This window comes from Equus asinus, chromosome 1, assembly GCF_041296235.1.
Source record: "Equus asinus isolate D_3611 breed Donkey chromosome 1, EquAss-T2T_v2, whole genome shotgun sequence".
Taxonomy (NCBI): domain Eukaryota; kingdom Metazoa; phylum Chordata; class Mammalia; order Perissodactyla; family Equidae; genus Equus; species Equus asinus.
Window position 1 is genome coordinate 204513847 of NC_091790.1, and position 13238 is coordinate 204527084.

Here is a 13238-nt window from a genome sequence, read left to right on the forward strand (position 1 = left end):
TTAACAACACTGTATTGTATACTTAAAAATTCGTTTAAGTATTCTTATCACAAAAAGGAAAAAATACAGACGGCAGGGGGTAACTTTTGGAGGTAATGGATATGTTTATGGACTTGATTGTTGTGATGGTTTCACAGGTGTACACTTACCTCCAAACTCATCAATTTGTACACATTAAATATGTACAGCTTTTTGTATGTCAATCACAACTCATTAAAGTGATTTTTTAAAAAGATCAAAATATTTATATAGACATTCACAAAAGATGTGTATATATAACATTATATATTATGTATCATGTATTACATATTTTGTATTATGTATTATTCATGGTCTAGTGGTTAAGTCCAGCGCTCTCACCATTGCAGCCCGGGTTCATTTCCCAGTCAGGGAACCACACCACCCGCCTGTACGCCATCGCACTGTGGTGGCTGTGTGTTGCCACTGTCGATGAAAATAATCCATAACCAATCTAGAAATGAAAATTTGGGTGAGTTTATTCTGAGCTGAAATCTGAGGACCATGGCCCGGGGCCTTTCTTCCCGAAGGAAGAAAGGGCACCAAAGAAGTGGGGTGCACAGAGTGGTTATATACCCCCAAAGAGGATGTTTCACATAGGATTGAAATGTCCCTTTTACAATAGTCGCGAGATTGCTCTGTCGGCACAGCGATTGATCAAACAGCAGGTAGGTCTGCTGTCTCAGTGAACACAGCAGGGTGGCCGGTCTGTTGTCTCCAGCTGGGTTGTCAAAGGTGAGTGCAGCAATCAGTTCCTAGCCTAAGGAAAGATGCTTATCCCTAAGGAAATGCCAATGTGGGGGGAAGTTGCACCTTTATCTCAAGGGCCTTTGTTCTGGCCATAGGAAATGTCTAAGCAGATATACAATGTATGCTCAATGGCCACAGTCAGGCCCTTTTGGAAAAAACAAAGTCAGGCCGAATTAGGTTTATACCAAATGGCTTCCTCATATACTCCAATATATCCTATTGCTTGCCATTTTTATTTGTCACCATGATGCTAAAAGCCATGCTCTTGGTATTTCAAATACCAGCAGGGTCACCCATAGTGGACAGTTTTCAAGGCGGCTTCCAGATTAAGACAGGTTAGGAAGAATGACCTGGCCCCCGACTTCTGAGAAAATTGGCCATGCAAACCCTCTGGATAGCAGCAGGGCATGTCTGATACAGCACTGGAAGGTGAGAGGATGGCGCAGAAACACTGGGCAGGGTTTTGCTTTCTGTAAACAGGGTCACTAGAAGTGGGAATCCACTCAATGGCACCAACAACAAATTATCTTTTAATTAAATTAACTTTTACATATGGGCAATAACCACATCAGGAGATGATGAACATTGTTAGACACCAGAAAATGAAAATTAAACCACTAGAGTAATCAAAATTTACAGGACTGACAGCACCAAGTGGTGACAAAGACTTGAGGCAACAGTGGAAATGTAAAATGATATGACTACTTTGGAAAACATTTCAACAGTTTTTTTGACAATTTCTTATAAATTTAAAGTGTATATTTACCATATCGCCCAGGAATTCCACCCCTGGGTACTTAACCCAGGAGAAGTGAAAGCATTTGTCCACATAAAGACTTGTGCTGTTGCTTTATGCATAATAACTGAAAACTAGCAAGAGCCGAATGTCCCTCGACAGGTGGAAGGGTGGACAGACCGTGTTACATCCACGCAATGGAATATGGAATTGCTGCTACTCATCAGGGAAAAGAAATGAACCCCTGATGTACATCACAAAATGATGACTCCTGACAACATTATGCTGAAGGAAAGTGCTAACACATACAAGCACTCAGCATACGGTTCAGTTTCTTTGAAATTCTAGAAGAGGTGTGACAGGACGCATATGAGCCTCTGCCGACTCTTAGAAGTTGGGAGAATTGACTGAGAACGGACATGAGGGGAATCTGGGGTGTTAAAAATATTCTATGTCATGGAAGTGGTGATGGTTACATGAATGCATATATTTGTCAAAACTCATTGAACTGTACACTTAAAATTAGTGCATTTTATTGGTATGTAAGCGCACCTCAATAATAGCGATTCTAAAAACCATGCTTCTGAGGCAAGTTCGAAGCACAGCATTGACTCTCATCCGTATAATTTGGTTGCGTGAGAACAATAAAATCTTGAAAAATTCTGCAACTCTGATTGATTTTTCTATTTTAAGTTACCTCAAAACTCAAAAAGGCAATGAAATTATTTTGAACATTTTCAAACTTGCTTGTGCTTGGAATTCCTTTTAGAGACCTAACATAGCAAATGGAGATCACCAGAAAGATCCAGTCACTGATGGCAAAGCTGCACCTCAGACCTGGGGTCCAGGGCCGGGTCTCCAATGCTGAGAGAGGGGAGGACGTCTTGTCCCAGAGGGTCAGGAAATCCGACAGGGACAAAGCTATTCCTCCTTGCTGTAACAGGGAGGGGACTGATCTTAGAGCTGGGGTGTAAGGTCTGAGCCAGCTGGACCACCATGATGGGGGGGGGTCGCTGAGAACCAGCTTCCCCCTGTGTCTGAGCCCCCCAGGGCTGCCTTAAAGCTCCTTTACCAACACTTCTAGACATCAGGGTGGAGCCAGGCCTCCATTTAGAGGAAAGATTTGCCTGCAGGGTCCAGCAGCCCCCTGCAAATGCATGATAATCAGCTCCTGTGGTCTCTGGTCCTGCTGACACATTCTTCCCTCCCCACATCAGGGGGAGGATGATCCATTCTTCCTTACTGCTTTAGAAGGAACAGTGACAGGGCAGCCACTTCCCGGAGGTTCTGCTCACTCCGGGACCTCTGAGGTCATTTGCTGACACCTCCAACCTACTTTTATGACTTTTCCCGTGTCTTGTCTCCTTTTCCTTAAATCTTCACAAAATAGAGTTCTTAGATAATTGACTAGGCACTTCTGAGTCTGAACTTTCATTTTCAGACGGTTGCAAATTTGTTTCTTTTCTGATAAAAGTAAAAAATATGTATATATGCAGGTAAATTTTCTTCAAAGTAATACATTCTGATAGAGATTAATAAATTACAGACAAGTGAAAAGGAGGAAATAAAAATCACTTTTAATGCTCCACCTTGAAGAAATTGCTATTTCCATTTTCACAAAGGTGAGAAGGATGTAGTATGGGCTTAATTTGTTTGCTCTCTGGCTTATTTCAAGAAGGATTCAGGGCAGCTCACAGTGGACACTTCTCGACAGCAAAGGCCTTGCAGCCTTGATTTTCATCATATCGTCGGTGCGTGATGAAGTCCCTGAGCCTGGGAAGCTCTTAAGAAACCTTTTCTGAGTGTGTAGGTGAGCGAGTGTCATTATAAGACTGAGCCTTTCCCTTCTGGACCTGCTGACCCCCTTCCAGAACCATGATGATACTTCGGCTGATGCGACATAGCCCAGAGGCAGGTTTTGTTTGGAAAGAGAAGGATAATGCATCAAAGTGACTGATGGCTAGCTGGACCAGAGAATACTGTGATATGGTACTGTTGGAGTGTTTCATTGTCCACACTATCCCTGACCCCATGATCTAATAAGAAAAGCTCATATTTACTAATAATTTATACTGTGCTTGGCACTGCTTCAAATTATGTATATTAACTTATATCTTATAATCACTCCATAAAATGGGAGCAATTATCTCTAATTTATAAATGAGGAAACTGAAGATCAGAGAGGTTCAGTAACTTGCGTAAGATGCCACAGCAGAGCCAGATTTGAGCCCAGGCAGACTGGTTCCAGGGCTTGAACTCTTATCCACTGCATCATGAGGTATGGCCATCATGCTAGACAACTGTCATGACACTGCATAGGCAGGAGTCAGAAAGCCCACTGTCTTAAGTCAGATGTGTCAGGAGTTCCGTTGGCCGCTCTCTGCAGATAAGACTGTGTGAGTGGCAAACCCTGGGAGGCAGGCGTGCATGGCCAGCCATGCGCGATGAGGCCAGCGGTGTGCAGTGAGTGGCTGAGGAGTCTTTCGACCTGTGGTACACCCAGGACACGCTGCTCTCCTAACTCACCATTGGTGGCCATTCAAGCTTCTTAGAATATGGTTTTCAATGAATGATTCTTAGTCATTTCATTTCAGAAGGACACCTCATTATACTGAACCCTCTCTTGACTCCTTAATCCGTTAAAACGTGACGGACCTGGATTTCACCACATACTGTGCAGGGTAGAGGCAGAAAGACACAGCCAAGTGGCTTGCTTTCTTCATTCAGCTCCTGACAAGGCACCCTGTGTAGCCCTGAGATTGTTGGTGGTAGATAGAGAACAGGTGGATTTCATGGCCTTGGACAATACCCTCTAAACCAGGAGACAAATTGGACATAGCAAATAAGCCCCAAGGAAATATTTCCACAACCTCATGACCCATCTATGAAACTCCCCATGGCAAAATGCCAGAGAGTAACTCAGGGCAGACCTCCACCTGTAGTGCCCATGACAGAGCGGCTACAGAGTCCCAGATTCATTCTTGGGTCATGTCTCTTGCACCATCCACCACCCAGCAGCAGATCAGTATTTATTAGAATGTCCTACACAATATGCAGAAGGTCCACGGATGTCCCCAGAATGCTAAAGAATTTACATTAGTGACAATGACCATATATCATACACGATCTACAGACTTTTTTGGGACGTGCTTGGTACCGCAGCTGGTGTTTAGATGCCTTAGCTCAGAGAGACAGCAGTACGTCCAAGGTTGCTAAGCTGCCAAGTTTCATAGCTGGATTTGGCTCTAGCTGTGCCTTAATCATGGTGGTGTTAAGGGGAGGGTGTTCAGTAGCCCAGGCCTAGAGAGACCACCACTGGCCTGCCCCACACCCCTCCACGTTCACTCTGCTCGCCTCCTTTAGGAGCTGGATGCTTGTTATCAGCCCATCAGGTGAAGCTATGGATTTTCCTGGTGAATGACAATTGAAATGATGAACTTCACCTTACACCATTCCTTACTCTATACCAAGATCTGCCCCTTTATCCTATGTCCCAAGGGACTTCTCAGTTATTCCGAGAAATACTGTCACTTGAAGAGAAAATGCTGGCATGCCAATACCAGCAGTGCTTATTGGGGTTGGGGAGGACTGAATATGTTTGCTGGCACTGACTCCCTAAATCCTAGCAGAGCACAGCATGTGCTCAAAAATCACAAGTTATAGCTCAGAGAAACACGTCTCCTCCCTGTGTTGGCCACACAAAGGATTTGAGATTGTTCTTACAAAAATGCGTGATAAACAATATAATACAATAAAAAGTAATAATGCAGAACTGAAGGCCCATTGGCGGGGAGAAGCTGTGTTGAGTGGGCCATAGATTTGGCTATGGACTTGAAAGATCCTTGAGTGGTCATTCACACCCTTCTGTAATATTTTCTCTCTATCTCAGTATGTACTTCACGGATGAGCCTATGGTTGCTCTGGTTCTTACTACATCCGGTGTTATTCCTCAACATGGACACGTTTGGGCCACTCTGTTGTATATGGAGCTTGCACTGAGCGCTGATTTTTGTGCAGAGTAGAGTATAGTGCTTCCTCCAGTTCCCCGCTTAGCAGCAGTAAAGAAAATGTGGTCATTCTCATCATCATTGTCATCCGGCACCAAATTAATTCCCTGTCATGATCTCCTCACTCCATATGTGTAGATAGCTTGAGAAAATCAAGTTATCAGTGAGGCATGGTGTGAACAGATGATCATTGATTAATCGTGTTTATGTTCTGCCAGAGTCTTGATTGATTGATTGAAACAAAGAGTTTCTTGCTGGAGAACAAATAGTGTGAATGACACCGTGTCATTTAATAGTGTAAGATTTCGTGGGGGCACAAGACATACGCACATGGTTGATTAGTATTCAGAGTTGCTATTTCAAACAGGGGTCACGTTTAAACTCTGGTGAACAACAAATGATTCACTCTGGGAAACTCTCATGGAGCTGTAAACTGGCTCCATATTTTGGAGATTTTTCCTTCTCTTAGAAGTTTGCAAGAACATTCTGTGAGCTCAAGATTTTAGAATAGGGTGGATTTGGATTACTTTGTACCCTTTATACTTAATAGCTCAGCAGTTCTCACCTACAGCCAACACTGTTAAGATATCATTTTGCTTCCAGTAGCCGTGCTGTTGCACTAGCAGTCTGCCTCGGCAGCCGACGAGCAGGAGTCAATTAATGATGAAGAACCAAATGAAAGGTTAACTTCACTGCCTCCCGGAGACAGCACACTATCAGCAGTTTCTTGATTGAATGTGTTTGGCTGGGTCCCCTGTCTACAGAATTTTAAAAAATGAACATGCAGTAACATATTATGTGTCTGGCATTGTGAAATGAGTTATATCATTAGCAATAATATATTATTTTTTCCTAATGATAAGAACAAACTATAATCATTTTTAAAAACGGAAAATGTAAAAGGAACAAATATAAAAATGAAAATCATCTACAACACTATAATTCTGGCAACTGAGACAACAGTCTTTAACCATCCTGCTGTAAGTTCCTTGAGTCTTTCTTCCCTGTGCAGGCTACACAGACGCACACCTGTGCACACAATTTACCCAAATAAAGACTTACTGTGCATTCTATTTTATAACGTACTTAGTGATTTAATAAATAATAACTATTTTTCTGTGTCAGTCAGAATACTTTCTACCTTAAAGGTTTTAAGGAATGCATAGAATTCTATCTTTGGAGCTATTCTAAATTATTGAATCAATAACATGTGGTTAAATATTTAGATTGTTTTCAATTTTAGATTGATCTTAGTTGTACAATTATAAGCACCTACTCACTGAGTAGCACCCTGGTATATATCTACACACAAACCTGATTATTTCTTTAGATGCAATTGTTAAAAGAATTGCTGTGTTAAAGAAAAAGTACTTTTTGTTTTTTATTGCATATTGCAAGACTTCTTTCCAAAAGGCTGAACTCATTTACGCTCAAACCAGCAGTGCCGTTTCCTCAAGCCGTCTCTAAGTGATATAGCATTTACTATACTTTTAGTGACAAATTGTAAAATATTTTTATATCTTAATGTTAGTTTAATTTCTATTTTTAAATTACCAGTGATATGACTTTTACTTCTAATGCGTATTCCATTTGCTTCCCCTCTTTTGAAGGGAGCTTTCCTAAAAAGTATTGTACATGTATTAGTTACCTATTTCTGCATAATAAGCTACCACAGGCTTAGCGACTTAAAACAACACACATTTATTATCTCACAGTTTCTGCGGCTCAGGAATCTGGAATGGCTTCGCTGGGGCCTCCACTTCAGAGTCTCTCATAAGGCTGCGCTAAAGGTGTCAGCCAGGGCTCAGGTCTCTTTTAATGGCTCACCTGGGAAAGGATGAGCTTCTGACTCATTTATGTGGTTTTTGGCAGGATCCAGTTCCTTTCAGGCTGCTACATGAAGGGCCTCAGTTCCTACTTGACTGTCGGCCAGAGGCCACCCTCAGTTCTTTGTCACGTGGGCCTTCTCCACACAGCAACTTGCTTTATCAAAGCCAGCAAGGGGGAGAGTCTACTCACAAGATGGAAGTTAGACTTTTTCTAATCTAATCACAAGAGTTACATCCCTCAACACTGAGTTATCCTATTAGTTGAGAGGAAGTTATTCTGGGGTAAGAGATTGCCTACAGCCATGGAAACCAGAAGCAGAGATCATCGGGGAGTATCATAGAAGTTACCTTTCATAATATATCACCCTGATTTCTTGCAGGTATCTACAAAAACATAATTGACCATTAACTGATGACTCATATCTCTATGTCTCAGCTTCCTAACCTGCAAAATAGGGATAAAAATAATAATCAACTCATGGAGTTGTTGTGAAGATTAAATGAAGTAATTTAAAAAATGCTTAGAACAATCTCTGGCACATAGCAAGCACCACATCAGTATTTGCAGTTATTTTTATCTTCATCATCATCACCATAGTCATCATCATCATCATTATAACCATCATCATCGTCATCACCATCCTCATCACATCATCTTCACTGTCACCATCAGCAGCAACAGCAGCATATGATTATCATTATCACCATCATCATCATCACCATCCTCATCACCTCATCATCATTATCATCATCACCTCCTCCTCCTCATCATCATCCCCGCTGTACCATAATGCCCTCAAGGCCAAAACTTTTTGGATGGTTGTTAACTTTTTCAGAAATACTTGTTGAGTGTATGAAATAATTAGTGAATAAGTGGATGAAAACAAAAGTCATTGTCATCGGGATCGTTTAGTCAATCTAATGTTTGCATTTTCTAGTCTTTCTGGGTCTTCTCTACCTTTAGTTATTTGTCCACTGTCACCCCCTAATAGTTTTCTTGCCTGTAGTAGTTATTTCCCTTCCTTCTCTGGGAGACCATCACCTGACCACCTAACAGACAATCAAAACTCGATTATGCAATAATTACAAGGCATTTATTAATTATTAAATTTGGCACATTTGCTGAATAAGAAATTAAATTTTGTCTCGTTTCCTGTTGCGATAGATTGTTTGGAAAAGAACCAGGAGCAACTCCTCTCCGTACCCTCCTTCCTCTACTCTCAGGGAGCACCCAGGCCTCTCTTCCCAAGGTCTAAACTATCCTTGCTCCTTAGGAGGGTTGACTGGTGTGTTGGGGGTGGGTGGGTGTGTATTTCAGAACTCCATAAAAGAAGTTACCAAGAGCCTTCACAAATAACACCTGAGGGGCCTTTTAGTGGCAACTTCAGAATATCTACATAAGAGCGGTTTAAGGGGTGAGTAAATCTTGCTGAAAGGGGAGTAAGATTTTGTCCTGACGCTGCCTTTCTCTAGCAGGTGCATTATTTAGCAGGTGCACTGGCCTGTTGAGAAGGCTTCTGGAAGCTTCGGGGAGGCTAAAGGCTCCTTCAGGCCCTGCATAAGTGTCTCCATTTTACAGGCACGGACTTTTACAGTCACAAAGGATTCACAACATGACCAAGATCACACCACTGGGTTGTAGCTCAGGGGTTTCAGGCAGATCTTTTGCTTTCCAGGAAATAACATCTGAATACTGCAAGTAGCCACTGGGATGGCGGAAAGAGAAGACGCAGCATCTTTGAAGTCTTGCTATTTTATTCTAAATAGATCCAGTAAGAAATTTTACATTCAAGGATTCTCAAGTTTCCTGTTGTCATAGAAAGAACTGCAATTTAAGAACCCTGAATTTTAGTTTTGACATTAACTGATTCTGTGGCAAAAAATTAATTATCTGCCTGATATCCAATTTTCCCTCTTTCTTATTAACAAAACCCTCCTTTCTGAGTTATTGTTAGTTTTTCATTTGTTTGTTGTGTTGTGTGTGGGGAGTGTGTGTGTGTGTGTCCCCTTATAATTTACCTTTCTGAATAAATTTAATTCTTAGCATAATAAAACCTCAATTAGATTCTACTAGTTATATTGTGTGATAATTTGAATAGAGGCTGAACTAAAGATTAATTCGAATTTTTTTAACGAGAAAAATAAGTATTCCCCAAATAAATCAATACTGTAAATAAGGCAATTTATCTCTGTTTGGGAGAACAAACTGTTCTCAGTTACTATAGAAAATCTATTTACGTAAAAATTAATTAATGTACTAATTAAAAATCATTGTTACCCATTTCAATAATTGTTGCTCGTTGGCAAAGTTTTGCTAGAGGTTCTCCACTTAATGTCGGAGTGGAGCTGGAAGTACTAAAACCTCATGGCGTTTGAAGTCTTACGGAATTCAGACCATATTACCCCGTTTATCCAAATCAATGAAGTTTGCTCGTAGTTAATTTATACCTCTCCCAGACACAGAAGCAGAAAGAATAAATGCCATTCCCTTTTTCTTAAATTATTAACATTTCAGGGTTTTTATTTCCTGTAGGTTATGACACCCCAAGGGTCTCTTGGAAAACGGCTTGAGGGTAAGAGACCAATAGTTACACTAAAAAGATAATGGAAGCCCTGGCTTCTTAGGATAAACGATTTTCTTTCTCCTTTTCCACTGCAGCCAGCAGGAAGGAAAAGCTGATGGGAATACTGAAATGCCAAGGAGGGCCCGTGAGTAGTGGGAGTTTCTTCTCAGACCTGGGAGTCCATTGGAACAACCAAATCCGGAGATTTCTCCATCGTTCATAAGCTAGTCTCTTGGTCGTGCATGACTCTGGGCATATCCCCCAAGTCTTCAATTTACCTGAAAGGCACCACGTAAATGTGGGTTACTTTTTGCTTTAAACTCTAGAAGCTGAATAGACTGCATTCAATAGAAGCTGGTGGGGAGAGAGTGGGGAGGGAGGTGGAAATTCGTTTGATCTGTCTGCATGTTCTCCAGAGGCCTCATCTGCTCTGGTCCTCGGCCCCTTCACACATGTGCTGCCACAGAAGTTCCACTATAAAAAATCCTAAGGACAGTGGACAGCAGAGCTAGAAATGCTGCTTCCCCTTTAAACTTGTGTCTTGGATCTCTTGGAGAATAAGTCTTAAAGTCAAGCATTTGTCTCAGTTTCTGTTCGTTTCTCTTGCCCATGTCTTAAAGCTGCCTGCCACACCTTTCCTCACCCTGCTGACTTTGCTGAGGTTGGTCAGCCCGTCCTGAAGGTCACATGTAGGTTTGACCCTTGTTATCGCCACTTCTTTCAACCCATTCTTCCCTTTTGGTGATTGGTGTGTTTTCCCCTTGTCACAAGTCACTCAGGTCTGCCCATCCCATCTCCTAAGTCAGCATCTTCCACCCCTTACCCAAAATGTGCAGTTCTGAGGCACATTTAGCAAATTCTTAACTAAGATATTAATGGCCGACGAGGCTTTATCTACCTTTCCCAGACAGCTCACTTATATTCTAACAGGGCCCTCCAGTGCTGCAATGGATGGCTAAAGATGACATTTTAGGCAGACTGGGTAGATGCTTTTCAGCGTGAGAGTGGATGGGGATATTTCTTTGCTCCTCAATACTCACCTGCTAGATGACCATCTACACTTTCTCTGCTTATTACCAGTATTGATATGAGAGTAAAACGAGTTCAGAGCTGACGGATGTTGGGGAATAGGGGCTTTGCAAACCATTTCATCCCACCTTCCCATTCTTGAAATGAGTAAATTGGGGAGAGCGGGGGTGAGACTTACTGGCATCCATAAGCAGACAACCCTGTGAGGACAATGGTCTCCTGTCCTTTAGCTCCCTGCTCTTGCCTGTCTTGTGACCTGTCTGCCTGGGCAGAGAAGGTACTAGGGTCATTCTGTTTTAATTTCTTTCTGCTGTATCAGCAAAGTCTTTAAACCAAGGGTGACCCTTGAATATTCAGAAGTCTAGGTATAACCCACTCTTTCAGGCCCCATTTATATCTCTGTTCCTCTCACGCACGGTTTCTAATTACTCCATGCTTCGGTGAACTGTACGTCTCTGGAGCATCTCTGAAATGCTAGTCGCATAAGAAACAACTTGAGAACTATAAAGTGTTCGACTAGTTGTTAGTCTGTCTTGTGACTTAAATCGGAAGCTTCTTAAGGGCGGAGAGCTTCACTATCTGTACCCTCCCCAGGGCTGAGCTCAGGGCCGGGTCACCACGCTGCATTCCAGACAGCGCCTCCTAAGGGTCACGATGCTCTCACGTGAACAGACGTGCTCTCTACCTTCATTTTAAGTTTCAGCATAGGCTGACTTGAGTTCTCATTCTTCTCCTGGTTCCTGGGCGCTACTCAGAAGCGAAGTGAGGACCCTTTCGGAACTGCTGCAGAAAGATCATCTGCAGAGGAGCTGATTTCTTCAAGAGAGATCCAAATGGCCTTTTGAGAGGGGGGAAAAGAGGAGGCAAAAGAATCTCTTCCTCCAGCTCAATTTAGATGCCTCGGGAGGCATGTGGAAGTATTGTGAGCTATTTCAATTCCAGGAAGCAGGCTTAAAAAGCTAAATAAATAATTGACCATTTTAAATTATTTAAACCACTGGTTCTTAACCTCTTCTGAATACTAGGCCCCTTTGAGAATTTGATGAACGCTAGAGACCCTATCTTGGAATACATGAATATAGATATATAAACTTTTGCAAATACATTCAGGAGACTCAACGGCCCACTGAATGACCCTCACAGGCCCCCGGCCTTGATGGCATCAGACACAGGCTCATTTTCACCCTTGACAGCATTCCCAGCATCAGCTTTGGAATTGAGCCACGCAAACCGACGGCCAGAGCCAAGGCATAAATAGATACTCTCACTCAAAGCCTCATGGCCCGTTTCTCATGTGAAAATGTTATTGTTCTTTTGCGGAGAGGAGGGCTGGAGGAAGTGGCCGGCATTTTTTAGGCATTAAATTCCCATATGGAAACCTGAACAGGGCCCCCATTTCTCTCAAGGGCTATAGCAAATCCAATAAAACAAATTTAAGCCAACCTGGGACACATTTGTGTGTGTTCATGCATGGACAGGATTTCCCTCCCCTGGAGAATCTGGCTCCATATAGACAGTGAGATTTCAACCTCAAAATCCTCTATTACCCTCTCCCCCTGCATATTTCTGCTTTCCAGTTCACAAAGGAATAAGGGTCTATGTTTTCACTATGGGGAATGAGAGGGGCCTGGAAAATGAGGTCAAGGATGTCATTGGAATGAGGATTGGGAGGGAGACAGGGAATCCTTTGTGTCAAGTAAATGATCTTCCAACTCGATGGAAGCCTTTAGGGGAAAATGAGGGCGATGCCACTTCAGGAACTAGGATGTCTAATGCTACGGCAAGAGCTGCCACCCCAGCAGGAGCAGGACAAACCCCTTCTCATTTCTAAAGGCTTTTTCAGTTGCAAGTGGAACTTGGATGGAACTTGGTTCTTTAACGAATGCATTGTGTAATCTCAGCAGAGCTGAAAGCCCCCCTGTGAAAATGGACCTTTTTCTGAAACCCTAACTTTTAAAGATGTATTGCTGAGATTTAGGAAGCTCTGGGATGCCACTGTGAGGGGCTAACACTGAAACTCCATCACTCAGAGTGCTAAAGATAGGCTTTCTTTCATTCCATAAGTGCAGTTCAAGATTGCTCAGCTCAAGATTGCTAGGGAAAGTCCTGGGTATAGCTGAGCTGCTTGTGTGCGTGGCGGTGGTAAGGGGGAGGGGTGGTAGTCCTTATGCATCAAGGGCTAGAGTAAAATGATGGCCAAGTGACGATGTGGACTGCTACTAGCAGTAGGGAAAAAGAAAATGAAAAGAGCAAAAAGAGAATGAACAGGCGTTAAAGGGCTGAAGTCACAGCCCTTGGGCTTCAT